At 38.2% G+C, this 21699-nt stretch overlaps 1 protein-coding gene across 3 annotated transcripts in view; it reads right to left on the reverse strand.

The window, feature by feature from the left end:
• The window catches only part of RANBP6 (RAN binding protein 6), a 208272-nt gene that overhangs the window by 82954 nt on the left and 103619 nt on the right, over positions 1-21699 (reverse strand). The window lies entirely within an intron of this gene.

Genomic DNA, 21699 nt, shown 5'->3' on the forward strand with positions numbered 1-21699 from the left:
ATTCTATGTCTAGAGAAAATATTCTGCAAAAAGGAAGTCCAACAAAGATATTTTCAGACAAACAAAAACGATGAGAATTTGTCACTGCTAAAGAAAATATTAAAGAGAGTTCTTCAGGCAAAAGAAAAATGAACCCACATAGATACAGGCACAGAGATGCAGAAAGAATAAAAAATAAAACAACACATAAAATTTGTGGTATATGCACACAGTATAAATGTAAATATAAAATTTCATTAAAGCTTTAGAAATAAACCTCGCCAAGGAGGTGAAAGACTTAAATGCTGAGAACTACAAAATTTTAATAAAGGAAACTGAAGATGATTCAAAGAAATGGAAAGATATCCCATGCTCTTGTATTGGTAGAATTAATAGTGTTAAAATGGCCATACTACCCAAACTAATCTACAGATTTAATGTGATCCTTATCAAATTATGCATGACATTTTTTACAGAACTAGAACAAATAATCCCAAAATTTATATGGAACCATAAAAGATCCAGAATTGCTGAACCAATCCTGAGGAAAAAGAATAAAGCAGAATAAAGAATAACCCTACCAGACTTCAGACAATACTACAAAGTTACAGTCATCAAAACAGTGTGGTACTGGCACAAAAACAGACATACATATCAATGGAACAGAATAGAGAGCCCAGAAATAAACCCACACACCCATGGACAATTAATCTTCAACAAAGGAGGCAATAATATACCATGGGGAAAAGACAGTCTCCTCAGCAAGTGGTGTTGGGAAAGTTGGACAGCCACATGCAAATCAATGAAGCTAGAACACACCCTCACACTGTACACAAAAAATAAACTCAAAATGCCTTAAAGACTTAAATATAAGACAAGACACCATAAAACTCCTAGAAAGACTTAAATATAAGACAAGACACCATAAACTCTTAGAAGAGAAGGTAACATCCTCTGACAATAAATCATACCAATGTTTTCTTAGGTTAGTCTCTCAAGGCAATAGAAATAAAAGCAAAAATAAACAAATGGGACTTAATCAAGCTTATAAGCTTTTGCACTGCAAAAGAAACCATAAACAAAATGAAAAGACAACGTATGGACTGGGAGAAAATATTTCCAAGTGGTGTGACTGGCAAGGGCTTAATTTCCAAAATATACAAACAGCTCATACAATTCAATAACAAAAAAACAAACAACCCACTCGAAAAATGGGCAGAAGACCTAGATAGACGTTTCTCCAAAGAATACATACAGATGGCCGATGGGCATGTGAAAAGATGCTCATCATCACTAATTATTAGAGAAATGCAAATCAAAACTACAATGAGGTACGACCTCACACTGGTCAGAATGGACATTAAAAAGGCTACAAGTAATAAATGTTGGTAAGGGTATGGAGAAGAGGGAACCCTCTTACACTGTTGGTAGGAATGTAAATTGGTGCAGCCACTATGGAAAACACTATGGAGCTTCCTCAAAACACCAAAAATGGAGTTGCCATATAATCCAGCAATCCCACTCCTGGGCATATATCTGGAGATAATTTTAATTTGAAAAGATACATGCACCCCAATGTTCATAGCAGCACTATTTACAATAGCCAAGACATGGAAGCAACCTAAATGTCTGTCGACAGATAAATGGATAAAGAAGGTGTGGTGTATGTGTGTGTATATATATATATATATATATATAAAATGGAATATTAGCCATAAAAAAGAATGAAATAATGCCATTTGCAGCAACATGGATAGACCTAGAGATTATCATACTAAGTGAAGTAAGTCAGAAAGAGAAAGACAAATATCATATGATTTCACGTACACGTGGAGTCTAAAATATGACACAAATGAACATATCTACGAAACAGAAACGACTCACAGACATAGATTTGTGGTTGCCAAGGGGGAGGGGGGATGGGGGAGAGAAGTATTGGGAGTATGGGATTAGCGGATGCAAACTATTATATGTAGGATGGATAAACAACAAGGTCCTACTGTATAGCACAGGGATCTATATTCAATATCCTGTGTTAAACCGTAATGGAAAAGAATGTGAAAAAGAAGTTACATATGTATAACTGAATCACTCTGTTGAACAGCAGAAATTAACACAACATTGTAAATCAACTATACTTCAATAAAATTTAAAAAATAAATATAAATGTAAATATATAATTTAACATATTGTTAAAAGACATGTAATCATTGGCATAAAAGGCAAAAAGCCGGGAGAGAGTGATGTCAGCATCATGGCGAAGTGAGGTGCTCTCTTTGTCTCTCCCTTTTGATCTACAACCAGTAAAACATCTACAACTCAACAAAGGTGACTCTGCCTAACATACCATGATGTCAGAAAGGTCCATACACATCTGAAAGTGGGTGAGCTGGAACACATAGAGGAGTTGAACTAGAGGAACAGTGGAGGCAGTGCCTGCGGTCCTGCTCATCACCCCCGCCCCCACCCGCCCCCCCTACAGCCCCAGAGAACTTGGCAGCAGCAGGAAAGGTGGCAGACATGCCTTCGGCCTCCTAGTCACAGCAGTGCCCATGGCCACAGATAACTGGGCAGCAGTGGCAGCAGAGCCTGTGACCTTGTCCCTCCAGCAGCAGAGGCACCTACAGTTCTGGCCCCCATCCCATGCCCACAGTGACAGAGGGCACAAACCTGACAAGACTAGACAGGGCATTGGCTTCTGTGACCCTGGCTCCTCCTGCCCCCCCCACCCCAATAATGGAAGAAACTGCAATTCAGGAGGTACAGATTTGGTGGAAGCATCCACCGCCCTGGTGCTCCAGGCAGCAATGCCAGTGACACTAGCAGCAGCAAGGTGCCAACAACCCCAGAGGCACAAGTAGCCGTAATGAGGGCACTGGGAGAAACCTCTGACAGAGGCACTTGCAGGTAGAAAGTGCCAGCTTACAAATATAACCAGAAGCAGCTTAAGAAAAACCAAAAACTTGTGCTATAGCGCCACCTACTAGCAAACAAAAAAGCCTCTAATTTCTAACCTATTGAATCCTCAGAATCAAGTTTTTAAAAAAGTTTTACCTAAAAAAGAAGAAAGGTGTTTGCTATTTCAAACGTGCCAGCAGAGGATCAACTCATCAAGCACCATGAAGAGCCACTGTAACACTATCACAAAAAGAAAATGACAATTCTCCCGGAACAAAACTTAAAGTCACAGAATATTGTCTCAAACTGACAGAGAATTCAAAGTCAGTTCAGTAGGCTTAATAATAAAATTAATGGACAGAAGGAATACTTTACCAAAGAGACTGAAACTCTAAAAGAACCAAACAGAAATTCTGAAGCTGAATAACTCAATAAATGAGATGAAGAATGCATTAGAAAGAATTGGAAATAGAGCAGGCCATATGGAAGAGAGAATTAACAAGCTTGAAGATATAAATCTAGAAATGATACAGATAGAAGAGGAAAGAGAATTAAGATCTAAAAAATGAGAAAATTCTATAAGAGCTATCAACTCTTTTAGGAAAGGCAACATTAGGGTAATGGGTATCTCAGAAGGAGAAGAGAGGCAGAGGGGAGCAGAGAGTTTATTTAAAGAAAGAATATCTGAGAACTTCCCAAACCTGTAGAAGGAGCTGGATATATAAGTACATGAATCTAAGAGAACAATTAATTACCTCAACACAAAAAGATCTTCTCTAAGACACAGTATATTAAAACTATCAAAAGGCAATGACAAAGAAAGAATTTTAAAGGCACCCTGGGAAAAAAGGGATGGTAACCTACAAAGTAACCCCATTAGCCTATCAGCAGATTACTAAGCAGGAACTTTACAGGCCAAGAGCGGGTGGAATGACATTCTCAAAATATTGAAAGATAAAAACGGTCAGCCAAGACATCCAGCAAACTTATCATTCAGATAATACAAAAGATTATAAGAGAATATTATGAACAGCTATATGCCAACAAATTAGGCAACATAAAAGAAATGGAAAAATTCTTAGAATCATACAACCTTCCAAGACTGAATCATGAAGAAACAGAAAATCTGAATAGGCCAATCAATAATAAAGATATTGAAACAGTAATCAAAAACCTCCCAAAAAACAAAAGTCCAGGACCAGATGGCTTCACAGGTGAATTCTACTAAACATTCAAAGAAGATTTAATACCTATTCTCCTCAAAAATCTTCCAAACAATTGAAGAGGAGGAAACAAACACTTCCTAATTCATTCTAAAAGGCCAGAATTACCCTGGTACCAAAAACCTGAGAAAGACAACATACACAGAAAAAAAATCACAGGCCAATACCTCTGATGAACATAGATGCAAAAATCCTCAGCAAAGTATTAGTCCACTGAATACAATACATTAAAAGAATCATATGCCATAATCAAGTGGGATTTATTCCAGGGATGCAAAGATGGTTCAATATCCACAAACCAATTGAAATGATACATCACATTAACAAAATGAAGGATAAAAATCACATGATCATTTCAATAGATGTAGAAAAAGCATATTACAAGATTCAACACCAAATAAAAACAAATCTCTCAGTAAGATAAGTATAGAAGGAACATACCTCAACATAATAAAGGCCATATATGACAAATTCACAGCTAACATCACACTTAATGGTGAAAAACTGAAAGCTATTCGTCTAAGATCAGGAACAAGACAAGGATGCCCATGCTCACCACTTTCATTCAACATAGTACTGGAAGTCCTAGGCAGAGCATTAGACAAGAAAAATAAATAAAGGGCATCCAAATTGAAAAGGAAGAAGTAAAATTATCACTATTTGTGGATGGCATAATTTTATATGTAGAAAATCCTAAAGATTTTACCAAAAAGTATTAGAAAAAATAAACAAATGCAGTAAAGTTGCAGCATGCAAAATCAATGTACAAAAAGCATTTCTATATATAATAATAAACTAGAAGAAAGAGAAATCAATTTAAAAATCCCATTTACAGTCCCAACTTAAAGAATAAAATATGTAGAAATAAATTTAATCAAGGAGGTGAAAGAACTGAACTCTAAAAACTATAATTGTTGCAAGACACTGAAGAAACACAAATAAATGGAGAGATATTCTATGCTCATGTATTGGAAGAATTAACACTGTTGAAATGTCCATGTTATCTAAAGCAATCTACAGATTCCCTATCAATATCCAAAGGTCATTTTTCACAGAAATAGAACTCTAAATTTTAAAATTTATCTGAAACAACAAAAGACCCTAAATAGGTAAAGCAATCCTCAGAAAAAATAACAAAGCTGGAGGTATCACAATCCCTGCTTTCAAACTATATTACAAGCTATAGTAATCAAAACAGCATGTATTGTCAGTAAAACAGATACATAGATCAATGTAACAGAACTGAGAGCCCAGAAACAAACCCACATATACATGGACCCTTCATTTATGACAAAGGAGCAAAGAATATACAACAGAGAAAGGATAGTTTCCTCAATAAATGGTGTTGGGGAAACTGGACAGCCACATGCAAAAGAATGAACCTAGACCACTAACTCATACCAAACACAAAAATTAACTCGAAATGGATTAAAGACTTGAATGTAAATCTGAAACCATAAAACTCCTAGAATAAATCACAGGCAGTATGCTCTTCAACATCATTCTTAGCAATATCTTTCTGGATATGTCTTCACAGGCAAGGGAAACAAAAGAAAAATGAACAAACTATATCAAAAAATCTTCTGCACAGCAAAGGAAACCATCAATAAAATGAAAAGACAATCTACTGAATGGGAAAAGATATTTGAAAACCATATATCCAATATGGGGTTAATATCAAAATATATAAACACCTCAAAAGTTGAAAAAAAAACCCTAAATAATTTGTCAGAGGAGCTGAATAGACATTTTTTCCAAAGGAGACATACAGATGGCCACAAACACATGAAAAGATGCTCAACATCACTAATCAACAGAGCAATGCAAATCAAAACCACAATGAGATAACACCTCATGTCTGCTAGAGTGACTATTATCCAAAAGGCAAAAAATAATAAGTGTTGGCAAGGATGTGGAGAAAGGGAACCTTCAGAAACTGTTGGTGGGAATGTAAATTGGTGTAGCCACTATGGAAAACAATATAAAGATTCCTCAAAGAATTAAGAATAGAACTACCACATGATCTGGGTATTTACTTAAAGAATATGAAAACAACAACCTGTGGAATGGGAGAAAATATTTGCAAATTGTATATCTGAAAAGTGACTTGAATCCAGAATATAAAAAGAATTCCTACAACTCAATAATAAAAGGCAAATAATTACAAAATGGTCAAGGGATTTGAATAGACATTCTTCAAGAATGAGCAAATATTGTGTAGTTCTACTTATATGAAATATCTAGAGCAGGCAAATTCATAGATTTTGGGGTCAGGGAAAATGGGGAGTTATTGCTTAAGGGTTACAAAATTTCTGTTTGGAGTGATGAAAACATTTTGGAATAGACAGTGGTAATGATTGAACAACAGTGTGAATGTAATTAATGCTACTTAATTGTACATGTTAAAATGGTTAAAGTGGGGGGACCTTCAAGATGGCAGAGGAGTAAGACGTGGAGATCACCTCCCTCCCCACAAATACATCAAAAATACTTCTACAAGTGGAACAACTCCTACAGAACACCTACTGAATGCTGGCAGAAGACCTCAGACTTCCCCAAAGGCAAGAAAATTCCCATGTACCTGGGTAGGGCAAAAGAAAAAACAGAGACAAGAGAATAGGGACAGGACCTGCACCTCTGGGAAGGAGCTGTGAAGGAGGAAGTTTCCACACACTAGGGCCCCTTCACTGGTGGAGACGGCGGGTGGGCAGTGTGGGTGTGGGGGAAGCTTTGGAGCCGTGGAGGAGAGTGCAGCAACAGGGCTGCAGAGGGCAAAGCGGAGCGATTCCCGCACAGAGGATAGGTGCCGACCAGCCCGAGAGGCTTGTCTGCTTACCTGCTGGGGCAGGTGGGGGCTGGGAGCTGAGGCTCGGGCTTCGGAGGTCAGACCCCAGGGAGAAGACTGGGGTTGGCTGCATGAACACAGCCTGAAGGGGGCTAGTGTGCCACAGCTAGCTGGGAGGGAGTCCAGGAAAAAGTCTGGACGTGCCAAAGAGGCAAGAGGCCATTGTTTCGGGGTGCACGAGGAGAGCGGATTCCTTTCCCATGCGCCCACAGTAGGCAGAGCACCACCTAAGGGAGCTCCAGAGATGGGTGCAAACCACAGCTATCAGCTTGGACCCCAGAGACAGGCATGAAACCCTAAGGCAGCTACCGCTACCACCAAAAATCCTGTGTGCAAGCACAGGTCACTATCCATACACCCCCCACCCCTCCACCCCCCGCCACCAGGAGCCTGTGCAGCCCGCCACTGCCAGGGTCCTGTGATCCAGGGACAACTTCCCTGGGAGAACACATGGTGCACCTCAGGCTGTTGCAATGTCACACTGGCCTCTGCTGCCACAGGCTCACCCCACATTCCAATTATGACTATCGTACCCCTCCCTCCTCCCAGACTCAGTGAGCCAGATCCCCCTAATCAGCCACAGCTTTAACCCCCTCCTGTATGGGTGGGGAACAGATGCCTGACCTACACTCAGAGGTGGGGCCAAAACCAAAGCTGAACCCCAGGAGCTGTGTGAACAAAGAAGAGAAAGAGAAATTTCTCCCAGCAGCCTCAGGAACAGCGGATTAAAACCCCACAATCAACTTGATGCACCCTGCATCTGCAGTATACCTGAAGAGAAAATGAATCATCCCAAAACTGAGGCAGTGGACTTTAGGAGCCACTGTAGACTTAGGGTTTTCTGTCTGCAACTGATTTGTTTCTAATATTTATGTTTATCTTAGTTTAGTTTGTACTGCTTGTTACCATTTGTGGATTTGTTTCCAGGTTTGGTTGCTCTCTTCTTTTTTTTAAAATTATTACTATTGTTTTATGTTACTAATTTTAAAAGATTTTTTATATTTATTATCTTTTTATTTTTATTTATTTTCTTTTTTTCTTCTCCCTTTTCTTCTGAGTTGTCTGGCTGACAGTGTCTTGGTACTCTGGCCTGGTGTCAGGTCTGAGCCTCTGAGGTGGGAGAGCCAAGTTCAGGACATGAGACCACAGAGACCTCCAAATCCATGCAATATCAATAGGTGAGCGCTCTCCCAAGGATCTCCATATCAGTGCTAAGACCCAGCTCCACCCAACAGCCAGCAAGCTCTAATGCTAGACACCCCATGCCAAACAACTAGTAAGACAGGCATACAACACACCCATTAGCAGAGAGGCTGCCTAAAATCATACTAAGTTCACAGACACCCCAAAACACACCACTGGATGTGGCCCTGCCCACCAGAAAGCCAAGATCCAGCCCCACCCACCAGAACACAGGCACAAGACCCTCATACCAGAAAGCCTACAACAGCCACTGAAGCAACCTCACCCACTGGGGGCAGACACCAAAAACAACGGGAACTATGAACCTGCAGCCTGCGAAAAGGAGACCCCAAACACAGTAAGTTAAACAAAATGAGAAGACAGAGAAATATGCAGCAGGTGAAGGAACAAGGTAAAAATCCACCAGACCAAACAAATGAAGAGGAAAGAGGCAGTCTACCTGAAAAAGAATTCAGATAAATGCTAGTAAAGATGATCCAAAATCTTGGAAATAGAATGGAGAAAATACAAGAAATGTTTAACAATGACCTAGAAGAACTAAAGAGCAAACAACCGATGATGAAGAACACAATAAATGAAATTAAAAATTCTCTACAAGGAGTCAATAGCAGAATAACTGAGGCAGAAGAACGGATAAGTGACCTGGAAGATAAAATAGTGGAAATAACTACTGCAGAGCAGAACACAGAAAAACAATAAAAAGAATTGAGGACAGTCTCAGAGACCTTTGGAACAACATTAAATGCACCAACATTTGAATTATAGGGGTCCCAGAAGAAGAAGAGAAGAAGAAAGGGTCTGAGAAAATATTTGAAGAGATTATAGTTGAAAACTCCCCTAACATGGGAAAGGAAATAGTCAGTCAAGTCCAGAAAGCACAGAGAGTCCCATACAAGATAAATCCAAGGAGAAACAAGCCAAGACACATATTAATCAAACTACCAAAAATTAATACAAGGAAAAAATATTAAAAGCAGTAGAGGAAAAGCAACAAATAACATACAAGGGAATCCTCATAAGGTTAACAGCTGATGCTTCAGCAGAAACTCTGCAAGCCAGAAGGGAGTGGCAGGACGTATTTAAAGTGATGAAAGGGAAGAACCTAGAACCAAGATTACTCTACCCAGGAAGGATATCATTCAGATTCAACAGAGAAATTAAAACCTTTACAGACAAGCAAAAGTAAGAGAATTCAGCACCACCAAAGCAGCTGTACAACAAATGCTAAAGGAACTTCTCTAGGCAGGAAACACAAGGGAAGGAAAAGACCTACAAAATCAAACCCAAAACAATTAAGAAAATGGTGATAGGAACATACATATCAATAACTACCGTACATGTAACTGGATTAATTGCTTCAACAAAAAGACAAAGACTGGCTGAATGGATACAAAAACAAGACCTGCATATATGCTATCTACAAAGACCCCCTTCAGACCTAGGGAAACATACAGACTGAAAGTGAGGATATGGAAAAAGATATTCCATGCAAATGGAAATCAAAAGAAAGCTGGAGTAGGAAGTCTTATATCAGACAAAATAGACTTTAAAATAAAGACTATTACAAGAGACAAAGAAGGACACTACATAATGATCAAGGGACAAATCCAAGAAGAAGATATAACAATTGTAAATATTTATGCACCCAACATAGGAGCACCTCAATACATAAGGCAAATACTAACAGCCATAAAAGGGGAAATCAACAGTAACACAGTCATAGTAGGAGATTTTAACACCCCACTTTCACCAATGGACAGATCATCCAAAATGAAAATATATAAGGACACACAAGCTTTAAATGACACATTACACCAGATGGATTTAACTAATATTTATAGGACATTCCATCCAAAAACAATAGAATAAACTTTCTTCTCAAGTGCTCATGGAATATTCTCCAGGATAGATCATATCTTGGGTCACAAATGAAGCCTCGGTAAATTTAGGAAAATTGCAATCGCATCAAGTACCTTTTCCGACCACAACTCTGTGAGACTAGATATCAATTACAGGAAAAAAAACTGTAAAAAATACAAACACATGGAGGCTAAACAATATGCTACTAAATAACCAAGAGATCACTGAAGAAATCAAAGAGGAAATCAAAAAATACCTAGAAACGAATGACAATGAAAACAAGATGGCCAAAAAACTATGGGATGCACCAACAGCAGTTCTAAGAGGGAAGTTTATACCAATACAATCCTACCTCAAGAAACAAGAAAAATCTCAAATAAACAACCTAAACTTACACTTAAGGCAATTAGAGAAAGAAGAACCAAAAAAAACCCCAAAGTTAGCAGAAGGAAAGAAATCAGACCACAAATAAATGAAAAACAAATGAAGGAAATGATAGCAAAAATCAATAAAACTAAAGCTGGTTCTTTGAGAAGATAAACAAACTTGATAAACCATTAGCGAGACTCATCAAGAAAAAAAGGGGAAAGACTCAGATCAATAGAATTAGAAATGAAAAAGGAGAAGTAACAACTGACCCTGCAGAAATACAAAGGATCTTGAGAGATTACTACAAGCAACTATATGCCAGTAAAATGGGCAACCTGGAAGAAATGGACAAATTCTTAGAAAAGCATGACCTTTTGAGACTAGACCAGGAAAAAATAGAAAATATGAACAGACCAATCACAAGTACTGAAATTGAAACTGTGATTAAAAATCTTCCAACAGACAAAAGCCCAGGACCGGATGGCTTCACAGGTTTATTCTATCAAACATTTAGAGAAGAGCTAACACTTATCCTTCTCAAACTCTTCCAAAATATAGCAGAGGGAGGAACACTCCCAAACTCATTCTACAAGGCCACAATCACCCTGATACCAAAACCAGACAAAGATGTCACAAAGAAAGAAAACTACAGGCCAATATCACTGATGAATATACATGCAAAAATCTTCAACAAAATACTCACAAACAGAATCCAACAGCACATTAAAAGTGTCATACATCATGATCAAGTGGGATTTATCCCAGGAATGCAAGGATTCTTCAATATACGCAAATCAATCAATGTGCTACACCATATTAACAAATTGAAGAATAAAAACCGTATGATCATCTCAATAGATGCAGAAAAAGCTTTTGACAAAATTCAATACCCATTTATTATAAAAACCCTCCAGAAAGTAGGCATAGAGGGAAGCTACCTCAACATAATAAGGGCCATATATGACAAACCCACAGCCAACATTGTTCTCAATGGTGAAAAATTGAAACCATTTCCTCTAAGATCAGGAACAAAACAAGGTTGCCCACTCTTACTACTATTATTCAACAGAATTTTGGAAGTTTTAGCCACAGCAATCACAAAAGAAAAAGAAATAAATGGATTCCAAATAGGAAAAGAAAAAAGTAAAACTGTCACTGTTTGCAGATGACATGATACTATACATAGAGAAACCTAAAGATGCTACCAGAAAACTACTAGAGCTAATTAATGAATTTGGTAAAGTAGCAGAATACAAAATTAATGCACAGAAAACTCTTGCATTCCTGTACACGAATGATGAAAAATCTGAAAGAGAAATTAAGGAAACACTCCCATTTACCACTACAACAAAAAGAACAAAATACCTAGGAATAAACCTACCTAAGGAGACAAAAGACCTGTATGCAGAAAATTATAAGACACTGATGAAAGAAATTAAAGACCATACTAACAGATGGAGAGATATACCATGTTCTTGGGCTGGAAGAATCAACAGTGTGAAAATGAGCATACTACCCAAAGCAATCTACAGATTCAATGCAATCCCTATAAACTACCAGTGGCATTTTTCACAGAACTAGAACAAAACATTTTTACCATTTGTATGGAAACACAAAAGACCCTGAATAGCCAAAGCAATCTTGAGAAAGAAAAATGGAGCTGGAGGAATCAGGATCCCTGACTTCAGACTATACTACAAAGCTACAGTAATCAAGACAGTATGGTACTGGCACAAAAACAGGAATATAGATCAATGAAACAGAATAGAAAGCCCAGAGACAAACCCACGCACATATATAAAATGCAATATTACTCAGCAGTGAAAAGGAGTGAAATTGAGTTATTTGTAATGTGGTGGATGGACCTAGAGTCTGTCATACAGAGTGAAATAAGTCAGAAAGAGAAAAATACCATATGCTAATGCACATATGTGGAATCTAAAAAAACGGTACTGATGAACCTAGGGGCAGGACAGGAATAAAGATGCAGATGTAGAGAATGGACTTGAGGACACGGAGGGGGGGGAAGGGTAAGCTGGGAAGTGAGAGAGTAGCACTGACATATATACACTATCAATTGTAAAATAGGTAGCTATTGGGAAGCAGCTGCATAGCACAGGGAGATCAGCTTGGTGCTTTGTGACTACCTAGAGGGATTGGATAGGGAGTGTGGGAGGGAGGCGCAAGAGGGAGGGGATATGGGAATATATGTATACATATAGCTGATTTACTTTGTTATACAGCAGAAACTAACACAACATTGTATAGCAATTATACTTCAATAAGGATGTTAAAACTTCTAAAAAAATTAATTTAAATTAAAAAATAAAGTAAAAAAAAAACCCAAAATTGCACCAGATTAGAAATGAATAAGGATATCCATCAAAGAAATAAAGAGATTAAAAATTCTGAAAATATTTTATGCAAATCTACAGCAAGAAATTTTAAGACTCGATGGAAATTGATTATTTCCTTCCACAATAGAAACGGCTAGAATTGACCTAAGGAGTATAAAACATAAAAAGCCCAATTTTCATAGAAAAGATTTGAAAGGTAATGTGGTAGCCTGAATAATGATTCCCCCAAAGAGGTCTGTGCACTAATACCTGAATCTGTTAATGAGTTGCTTTATAGGGTCAAGGGACTTTACAGATTATGTTTAGGAGATAAAGAAATTATCCAGCATTATCTGGTTCCTTCAAATGATGTAATCTCAAGGGTCCATATATAATAGGAATGTTAGTAGGATAAATAATGACCCCAAATATATTCAGGTTCTAATCCCTGGAATTTGTGAACATTATCCTATGTGGCAAAGAGATTTTTGCATATGTAAGTTCAGGATTTCGAGGAGTGATTATTCTGTATTATCTGGTTGGCCCTAAAAATAATTAAAAGTGTCTTTATAAGACGGAGTTAGAGGGTGATTTGACCACAGAAGAAGGTAATGTGACCAGGAAAGCAGAAATTTGAAGATGCTACACTGCTAGCTTTGAAAATGGAGGAAAAGACCAGGAGCCAAGAAATGCAGGTGGCCTCTAGAAGCTAAAAAAGACAAGGAAATGGATTCTTCTCTAGACCCCTCAGACGAAGTGCAGCCCTGATGACACCCTGACTTTAGCCCAGTAAAGCTGATTTTGCACTTCTGACCTCCAGAACTATACGAGAATCAATTTGTGTTGTTTTACTAAATTTGTGGTAATTCGTTACAGTAGAAATAGGAACCTAATACAGGTGATTATTAAAACCATTAAAATAAGGAGCAGATGTTTCATAACTGTGCTCTAATGCTTAAATAACAGGTAATTCTGATGCAGTTTAAGCTCCTTTATTTATTTTATAAAGCAAGCATAATCCTATTATTGAAACCAGATAAAGAGCAGGAAAAAGTAAAACTTTCAGGCCACTTTCACTAATGAACCTAGATATAAAAATTCTAAATAAATTATCAGCAAACAAAATTTAACATCTAATAAAATTAATTTTATGTATTATTACTAAATGGTGTAAAGTTTAGGAATGCAAATGTATGGTCTAGAAATCAATTATTCATTACAACAGCAAATTAAAGAAGAAAAACCATATGACCATATGAACACTTGCTGAAAGGGCATTGATAAAATCCAGCAGCCTCTCCTAATAAATGCTTTACATAAAATAGAAATAAAAAGAAATCAATGAGAAATGGGAAAGGCAATGAATGAAAAGTATATGAAATCTAATAAGTGCTCATTCATTCAATAAGTACTTACCACTACCAGGTACACTGAGGATACAATAGTGAACATGATAGATACAATCTGTGCTCCCTAAAGCTTTCAGTACAGTGGGAGTGACAAGCAGTTTATTGAAGGCTTTGATGTGGAAGTAGGATATGGGAACCCATGAGAAAGCACTAAACCCAGTTCGGGCTACATAATAATAGAATTCTTGCAGGGACTGACATTTAAATTGAGATTGGAAAAGTGAGTTCAATGCATCTAGATTAAATGAGAGTGATTCATTGTAATGTATAACGTGATAAATATAATTAATACGGCTGTATGTTATATATGAAAGTTAAGAGAGTAAATCCTGAGTTCTAATTACAAAGAAATTTTCCTTTAATTTTGCATCTCTATGAGATGATGGATGTTCACTAAACTTATTGTGATAAACATTTCCTGATGTATGTAAGTCAAATCATTATGCTGTATACCTTAAACTTATACAGTGTTGTTTGTCAATTATATTTCAATAAAACTAGAAGAAAAAAAATAAAGGTAGAGTGTTTGAAGAAAATATTTCTGGGAGAGACAATAGTACTTACAAAGGCCTAAATATGAAAGATCCAAAGTTGATGTGACTGAAGTACAGAGCAGGAGGAGAGTGAAGTATGTGATAAAACTGGTGGGGAAGGCCCAGTCTAGACCAGGAAGGATCTTGAACCATATCAAAGATCTTGGACTTTATCCTATATGCAATGTAAAGACACTGGTGAGATTTAAGCAGGGGAATTGTGTTGGTTCTTCTCTATTTCCCTGACCTGCAAATCCATTCTTTGCCTTGATCCTGCCCTGGCAAGCTGATCCCCACAGGGGGATCACCCAGTTTCTTTTGCCTACCAGCTTCCGGCTTGGTTCAGCCAATGAGTTGTCTATGCCCTGTGCCCTCCTGCTTCAGTGCTACGTCTCTGACAGTGAGTAGATCTCTCCTGGACCACAGATCCTACCAGGTAGCATCTTTGTGGCTCCAGCTCTCACTGAGTAACTATTTCTTGCCCCTTCAGGCCTTAAAGATGGATACGACTTCCCCTGTTTCTAGTCTCCTTAATCCTGCTCACACCTCTGTAAGTAGGCCTTTTATCAAAACTTTTCATTTGAACCATCTCAATTAAAGTCTATTTCCTTTTGAGAGCCTGACTGATATGCGAATGATTAGATCACATTTCTATTTTACAAAGATCCCTTTGGCAGCTTTATGGAAAACAGATTAGAGGATGGCAAGACTGGCTTCAAGAAGACCAGTGAGGAGGCTATTCTGGAGGTAAGAGAGGAAAATGGCTTGGGCTAAGGTTGCAGAACTAGGGATAGGGAGTGAGGAGTCCAGCTCCTTGCCAAAATCCTATTTGTGACTTTTCAGGTCCTACATACAATAGGCAATTACAAAGACTTTCCCAGGCAGGCCTCATAGGGAAAAGCTTGCCTCCCACACTAGACTTGGTGCAGAGCCAATGCACTTCAGTCTCTAAAGGGGGTTGCAGCCATACTCTTACATACATCTGCATTCCTAGTCCAGGCATCTCCATTTGGAGGTCTCCTTATCAGGGAATCTAGTAGACGCTTTTCCCACTCTAACACAGTACTCAGTATTTTTCCACTCCTCGCCCTTCTCCCTCTTCCTCTCCTTTGGCCCCACAGTTCATAAAATTGTAGGAGCCTTTTGTCTGAGGCTCCCTCAACAGTGAGTCAACCCCACCCATTCACCATTTCATGGCAGAAAATGAAACGGGAGGAGTCGACACTTAGTTTGCTTTTATCCTCTTCCTTGTACTATTGCAGTTAAGTGGTTAAAGGCTTGACTGTTACTTTCATTTTGGCTCATTATTAATCAGCTACTCCAGCACCTGACAGCTCAGCTTTCTCTAGCTCAGCTGAGCTCCTGACAGAGAGAAGCATGTGGATTCCAGAGATATTTGGAAGATAGAGTTGATAGGTTTGGCTATTGATTAGACTTGGGGTGGGGTGGATGAAGAGCAGTGAGGGAAAATGCAAAGCCAAGGAAGCTGCCTAGTTTTCTTATTTGGGCAACTGAGTGGATAGTGCTGCCATTCACTGGAATGTGAAACAAGGAGCAGGAGAGCAGCAGGGAGATATTTCTGTTTGAGGTCTGTGGGTCATCCAAGTCAGATAAGCAGAAGAGAGTTGGATATGTGAAAAGGAATTTAGGGGAGAAGTCTGGATTGAGATATAGATTTGAGAGTCATTGATTTATAAATGTTAACTGTAGCTACGGACATGGACAAAATGGCCCTGGGAGAATACAGAGAGTGAGAAGAAAAGTTGGTCTGAGACTAAGGCCCACAATGGTCTATTCTTAAAGTTGACCTCTTGGGATTCTCTAGATAATTCTCTAATGATATATTTTTCTATGACTCTATCAAAGCCCTTCTTAAACTTACTGAATAAAATAGAGATAGCAGATTATAATGGAGAGCCAAAATTTAGAGTCAGCCCCATCATTCCTACTCTCCTCTGGCCTCCACATTGACCTCCCTGCCCCTATACCTCTAAACTATGCCCTGGCTCCCTCCTCTCAGGGAGCTGGAGGATGATGGACTCAATCAAGCCATCTCTTCTGTTCCCTTTCCATGAAATCACAAAATCTTGACCTCCCTGTATTTTGAGCCTCTCCAAAGAGCAAAGGAATAGCCAGAATTTAGAGTTTAAATCTTTGAGTTTTTCTTTATCTGAAAACAGGGATAATACTAGCACTTACTTCATAACATTCTGTATCAAATGCTATAATGAGATAAATTAAAGCACTTATGACAGAGCTTGGAACGCTGTAGATACTCCATAAATGTGAACACCCTTTCTCCGGACTCCATGTCCCTCAGAACTGATAGGAATCCAGAATGCTGATTAAAGCACATGGTTAATGGCAAAGTTGTTCCTCAATGAAAGCAGCTGTCTTCACAACTGCACGTAATATATTTCTTGGAATAATGTGTTCTGTACATTTACATCAGTTGTGTAAATGATTATTTCTTTTGGTTCACAAATTATTTCTCCTAATCAGCAAAGGGAACTACCTCTAAACCAAACCTGACTAAGCCCCTTTCTCAAGGAGAAGCCATCATGCCTCTGAGTAAAACTGCAGAGTAATTTCTTGAAACCTTTTAATTTTCTCTTCCCATTTTCTATTGGCAAGCTGAACCAAGCAGAAGGCTAAATTCCTAAGTATCCAGAAATTTAGAGGTCACTGTGTGCACTTCATCCTGAAAGGTTGAAATTAAATCAATCTGACAAAGATGGGGATTTCCTGATTTTTGTTCTGTTTATATTGAAATATGCTTTTGTTTTGCCTAAAATATTGTTTCAAAACAAAGACCTGGCAAGATGCCTGAGCAGACTTTCTGCTGTCTCTTCCATCTCCTGTGTCCCTATATGAGAGGCAGCGTAACCCCACAGTTCTATGAAAAGAATGCAAGTTTTAGAGTTAGGCTGTCTTGGGCTCAAATATGAGCTTCACTACTAAGCAGATATGTGACTTTGGATCAGCCACTTAAGCTCTCTGAGCCTTAATTTTTCTATCTGTGTAGTGAGAATTTCATTTGGGTTCCAGTGTCAATTAAATGAAAAAGTATGTATAAAGCCTCTGGTACACAGTAGGTACCCAATTAATGGCAGTCATGATAATATTTATTATGGTGGGTTAAACCAGACAGAAGAATGGAGTGGGTCCAGAAAACATTCCTTGAGAGGAAGAAAGGAAAGAAGGAGTAGATAGAGCGGGAAGAGAAAGTCATGACTTTTTATTCATTTCTCAGGGAAATTGGAAGGGACAATAAGGATGGGAGGGTCACTTGGGAAGCTGTCCTGGATGAAAAGGATATGCACAAAGATTCATCAGGTCAAAAAAGGGAGGTAAAAGTTAATTAAGACTTCTATTTGCATTCAGACAAAAATTCCGAAGGAAAAAATTCCGTTTAGAGATGGGACTACAATTCTCAGGGAGGTGAAATGGATAGCATTACCCCAGAGGACTCTACAGTGGACTCAGGATGGAGGGAGAACACTAGAAAAAATACCTGGTAATCAGAACTGCAAGGGTAGCTAGTGTTATTTGTCTCTGTGTTTGTTTGGTTTATTTTCCACCCAAGAACCATTTCTATATCCTTGAGTGAGAGCTCCCTGTTTAACTTGGGAAAATTACCTTCCCCAATGAAGTTGCCATCCTTTCTAAGACTGACCAACTTAACTATCTTTCCTTGAATTTTGGATCTTCAATAGAAATTTAAAAATGAGAAATGGATAGAGTGAATTCCTCTAAGCAGGAATGCCTTGCAGAGCCCTGACCCTCACCCTACCCCCATCGGTTTCTGTTTCCCAGATCCGTTTTTTTCTAAACTGGATTCTCCAGGTGGATTCAATTCTGTTAGTTACCCAATATCCTTCCAACAAATCCCTTTTCTGCTCAAGTACATAAGAGATGGATGTCTAATTGCTCAGTTATGGCACTGAATCAAAACACAATTTATGAGAAAAGAGGCCTCTAAAACCAAGGGGATGATCACATCAATACTATGATATCACTCCTTCGGAAAGCTGATTTTTAGTTTCATTCCTACCCTTCAACATTCTCTATACTGAAGGGTGCTGGAAATCTGCAAACTAGATTTTCTAGGTTTCCTTGCCAGGTAGTTTCCAGTGAGATTCCACCAAAGGCATGTCCTAGAGAAAGACTAGGAAAGAGAGAGAAGACATCTTTTTCATTTTTTGCATTTGGATCTATCAGTGGCAACAGGCAACCATAAGCTCCAGAAGTTCTGGCAATGAGTCCAGCAGCATCAGTGGAACTGTGGGCTTCCAAGTTCCTTCAGTCTCAGTAAGAGTGCAAATTCTCAGCTCCTAGAAGCTGAGCAGTTGTTTCAACAGTATCAGCAACCACAGAAGGGCCCCAACAGCATAGCCTCAGTAATACAGCCCTTGTGAGCTCTGGGTACCATCATTTGCCCATTTTGGCCTCTTTGGATTTTATTCCCTCTATTTGAAACGCCTGGAGCAATTCTGCTTTTCTAACTTGGCACTAACTGATAACTGGGTGACTTAATATTAAACTTTTGGTGGGGATGTTAACATGCGAGTAGGATCAGCAAGGTGTAGTGCAGTCAGACAGACCTTTGTTTAAATCTGGGTCTACTACCCAGTAGCAGTGTTATCTTGGGCAAGTAACTTAACTTAAAGATGTCTTAGTTTCCTTATCTGTAAAATGGAGATGACAGGATTCCTCATAGGGACATATGCAGATTAAATGATACAATGTATGTACCTGGCACTTAGTAGGCACTCAACAAATTTTAGTTTCCTGTCTATCCCTTTCTTAGCACTTGCCTATGCATGGTTTGGGTACAGAGCATAAATACATTCCAGAAACTTTTACTTCAGACAAGTTTATCTCACCAACCAAGATAAAACAGAAATGGACTATTAGAGGAAGTCAGATATGGAGGGGAAACATCTCCTGTCAGTTGTTGACAGGAAATATTAAGTGGGATTTCCAAAAAGATGCTTTCCAGAAAGAAATATGATGCAAAACAAAACTTAAACTCTTACTTCATAACAACCTAGTTCAAATCATAAATATAGGCCTGTACTCAGAAAAATGATGTTCTTATGTATGCATGGGAATTAGATGTTAATCTTGCAGAGAAAAACTGGCTGCTACTCCTACCGTGGGTATTTTCGTAATGTCACTTGGAAAACGGAATGAATTATTTTTGACCTATCTGGATAGAAATTTCACATTTCGTGTCATTTAGTATGAGTTGTCATGGATGTTAACAGAGAAAATATGCCTTTTCACATAAGGCCCCTTTAGCCCTTTGGAGCACTGGCTCTCTAGTATTTGAAGTAAATCCAAAAGTATTTGAAGTAAATCCAAAAAGATAAATAAAAATGACTAAAAGATCATTGTAGGGACCTCATGAAGAAATATTAAGGATTAAAGATGTTTAGGCTTGAATAGAATTATAGGATACTAGTATTGGATGAGGAGATCCTCACTTTCAATCTTATTTTTGGATGCGGAAACCTAAGGTCAGAGGAGAAGGGACCTGCTCCTAAGTCATATATTTGAAGGCAGAAATGTGACAAGGTTTCCTATATCTGGGAGGGAGGCCCCAAAATGTGTTATCTTTTGCTTGTCTTCTGGAATGACTTTGGCCAGTCTTTAGCTTCTAAGGTTGGGGCTGGAGGATAATCACAGTTATTTACCTTCTCAGGGCCTGCAGGCATTAGAATTTTTTTTAACTATCTATCAGAAAAGCTCAAAGAGTGTTCTTCCTATGTTTCCCTCTACATTTAGGCCTTTAATCCACTTTGACTTTATTTTTGTGTAAGGTGTTAGGGAGTGTTCTAATTTCGTTCTTTTACATATAGCTGTCCAGTTTTCCCAGCATCACTTATTGAAGAGACTGTCTTTTCTCCATTGTATATCCTTGCCTCCTTTGTTGTAGATTACTTGACCATAGGTGCGTGGGTTTATCTCTGGGCTTTCTATCCTATTCCACTGATCTATATTTCTGTTTTTGTGCTAGTACCATATTGTCTTGATTACTGTAGCTTTGCAGTATAGTCTGAAGTCAGGGAGCCTGATTCCTCCAGCTCCATTTTTTTCCCTCAAGACTGCTTTGGCTATCCGGGGTCTTTTGTGTCTCCATACAAATTTTAAGATTTTTTTGTTTTAGTTCTGTAAAAAATGCCATTGGTAATTTTATAGGAATTGCATTGAATCTATAGATTGCTTTGGGTAGTATAGTCATTTTCACAATATTGATTCTTCCAATCCAAGAACATGGTATATCTCTCCATCTGTTTGTGTCATCTTTGATTTCTTTCATCAGTGTCTTATAGTTTTCTGAGTACAGGTCTTTTACCTCCTTAGATAGGTTTATTCCTAGGTATTTAATTCTTTTTGTTGCAGTGGTGAATGGGATTGTTTCCTTAATTTCTCTTTCTAATCTTTCATTGTTAGTGTATAGGAATGCAAGAGATTTCTGTGCATTAATTTTGTATCCTGCAACTTTACCAAATTCATTGATTAGCTCTAGGAGTTTTCTGGTGGCATCTTTAGGATTTTCTATGTATAGTATCGTGTCATTTGCAAACAGTGACAGTTTTACTTCTTCTTTTCCAATTTGTCTTTTTTGACCCATCTCCTAGAGTAATGGAAATAAAAACAAAAATAAACAAATGGGACCTAATGAAACTTAAAAGCTTTTGCACAGCAAAGGAAACTACAAAGACAAAAAGACAACTCTCAGAATGGGAGAAAATATTTGCAAATGAATCAATGGACAAAGGATTAATCTCCAAAATATATACAGCTCATGTAGCTCAATATTAAAAAAACAAACAATCCAATCAAAAAATGGGCAGAAGACCTAAATAGACATTTCTCCAAAGAAGACATACAGATGGCCAAGAGGCACATGAAAATCTGCTCAACATCACTAACTATTAGAGAAATGCAAATCAAAACTACAATAAGGTATCACCTCACACCGGTTAGAACGGGCATCATCAGAAAATCTACAAACAAATGCTGGAGAGGGTGTAG

Source organism: Phocoena sinus, chromosome 6 (genome assembly GCF_008692025.1).
Source record: "Phocoena sinus isolate mPhoSin1 chromosome 6, mPhoSin1.pri, whole genome shotgun sequence".
Taxonomy (NCBI): domain Eukaryota; kingdom Metazoa; phylum Chordata; class Mammalia; order Artiodactyla; family Phocoenidae; genus Phocoena; species Phocoena sinus.